Source organism: Neovison vison, chromosome 1, assembly GCF_020171115.1.
Source record: "Neovison vison isolate M4711 chromosome 1, ASM_NN_V1, whole genome shotgun sequence".
In the NCBI taxonomy this organism is placed as follows: Eukaryota; Metazoa; Chordata; class Mammalia; order Carnivora; family Mustelidae; genus Neogale; species Neogale vison.
Genome location: NC_058091.1, coordinates 86,046,025 through 86,048,639, shown reverse-complemented (window position 1 = coordinate 86,048,639; position 2,615 = coordinate 86,046,025).

The following is a 2,615-nucleotide window of genomic DNA, read 5'->3' as shown; positions in this document are numbered from 1 at the left end:
AGACCTTACAAAAGGAAGGCATGACCCCGCTTGAAAGCTCTCATATCTCCCCCAAAACCTTTTTCGATAGTACTTAGAAGTTTGTAATTACATGTTTATTCTGGTGTTTATTTCAATTCAATTCCTATTATATGCAGCACCTCCTCCTGGTCCCAGTAACTAGCTCTCAAGGGCTCCCTTTCAGATAATTTCTCTGTATTTGCTATTTGCCCTTGAGGGACTGGGACCACACCAGCCAGTAGACTTGGGCAAATCATGACTTGAGACAGTGAGGACCGTCTTCCAGTCCTTTCCAGGGTCTGGGTGGCCTAGTGGCAGTCAGGGCCAGTGGAGAGCATGGAGCAGGCTCCTGGAGAGTGAGTCCTGGATCAGCTCTGCCACCCACTGGATATGAGACCTTGAGCCAGTGACTACCTCTCTCTGGACTTCAGTGTCCTCATTCGTAAAAGGAGTAAGTCTCCCAGCCTGACTTTGGATGAATGTTCTCTGAAGAAATGACCAAGACTTTCCCGAAAAATCCATGATGGGCTTTGGGTTTCATTCATTCACCATTTTTTCATAGACTCATTGACATGTATTTGTTGAGTGTCTTGTCTGTAACAGGAATGATTCTGGAGCTGAGGAGTCACAGGCAACCCAGTCAATGAGGAATGGGGTCAAGGACGCAAACATGTCAACAAGCGATCCCAGTTCTGTCTGAAAAGAGAGAGCTCCACCTACAACCTTTAGTAGCTTGAAGGCTGTGTGGGTCATCTACAGTCACTGGCTCGCTTGTGTCTGGAACGGACTGTTGGCTGAGACCTACCACACCTCCATGTGACCTAAGCTTGCTCATGACATACTGGCTGCTGGGCAAGCGTGAGCCCTGAGGGGAGATAGATGCTGCGCTGCCCCGTACGGCCTAGCCTGGGAAGCCACACAGGATACTCGTGCTGTCTTCTGTCCATCCAGGCATTCCCAAGCTCCCACCCAGTTTCCATGGGATGAGGAAATTGAGACCACTTCTTCTGGAAGAGCATGTGGGGAAGCAACTGGTCTGTGACCATTTTTGGAAAATACAGTCTACCATGCAGGTGGAGAGGGGACCTCTTTACATTTTTTCTGTTTATTGTGGTAAAACACACGTAACATAAAATGTATCACCTCAACCATTCTGAAGCGTACAGTTCATGTTGTAGAGCAACCGTCCCTGCTATCCATCACCTAACTCTTTTTGTCTTATAAATCTGAAACTCTGTACCCATTAGACAATAATTCCCCATGCCCTCCTCACCCCTGTCCCTGACAACCACTGTTCTACTACCTGTCTCTATGATTTGACTATTCCAAGCTCCTCATATAATTGGCATCCTACTATATTTATATTTTTTCTGGTGGTTTATTTTATTTAACATCCTCAAGATTCATTCATATTATAGTATACTACATAATTTCCATCCTTTTTAAGGCTAACAGATATACCATTGTGAGGATAGGCGACATTTGTTCATCTGTTCATCCATTAATGGACACTGGGCTGCTTCCCTATTGTGGCTATTGTGAACAATGCTGCTATGAGAAGTGCCTGGGTGGCTCAGTTGGTTAAGCCTCTGCTTTCAGCTCAGGTCATGATCTCATGATGCTTCTCCCCCTGCTCATGTTCTTTTTTTCTCTTTCTCTCTCTCAAATAAATAAATAAATAATATTTTTAAAAAATAATACTGTCATGAACATGGGTGTACAAACCTTAATTGAAGATCTTGTTTTCAGTTCTTTTGGGTAGATATCCAAAAATGAAATTGCTCTTTCCAGTAATTCTATTTAATTTTTGGAAGAACGGCAATACTATTTTCCACAGCTACCATGTCACTTTTTAAAAAGATTTTATTTCTTTATTTGACACACAGGGAGAGAAAGCGCAAGCAAGGGGAGTGACAGGCAGAGGGAGAGGGAGAAAAAGACTCTTCAGTGAGCAGGGAGCCAAATACAGGAGAGTCCATCCCTGGACCCTGGGATCATGACCGAAGCCAAAGGCAGACCCTTAACCAACTGAGCCACCCAAAGTAGCCACCTACTACTACACCTTTTATATTCCCACCAACAGTGGACAAGGGTTCCAGCTTCTCTAAGTCAGTACTTGTTGTATTGTTTGTTTGGTTTTGGATAGTAGTCATGCTAATGGGTGTGCGATCATATCTCATTGTAGTGTTGGCTTGCATATCCCTAATGATTCTAATAATTAGTGATGTTGAGCATCTTTTCATAGGCTTACTTTTTTTTTTTTAATGTTTCCCCTATTTTTCACTCCCCGATCCTTGTAGTTCCCCTGAGGGCTTGGGGTTGAGACACAAAGGCCAGAGTCTTTTCTGCTTCCTGATTTGTTGTGGCCCACCCTTGAGAGAAGAGGACACCACATCACACCACACAAGCTCCTCACCCTGCTGTGAGGAGAGGTACTCTGGGAGCCTGAGGAAGAATTTCCCCCCCAGGCCTGGAGAATGAGAGACAGGAATGTGCAGGATGAGTCAGGGACGTATGATTAAGAGTCAGACTGTTGGGGGAGAAGAATGGGGCACATGATTGGGATGAGGGGAAAAGTGTTCTATATTGAGAGGGAACAGCATGTGCAAAGCTTC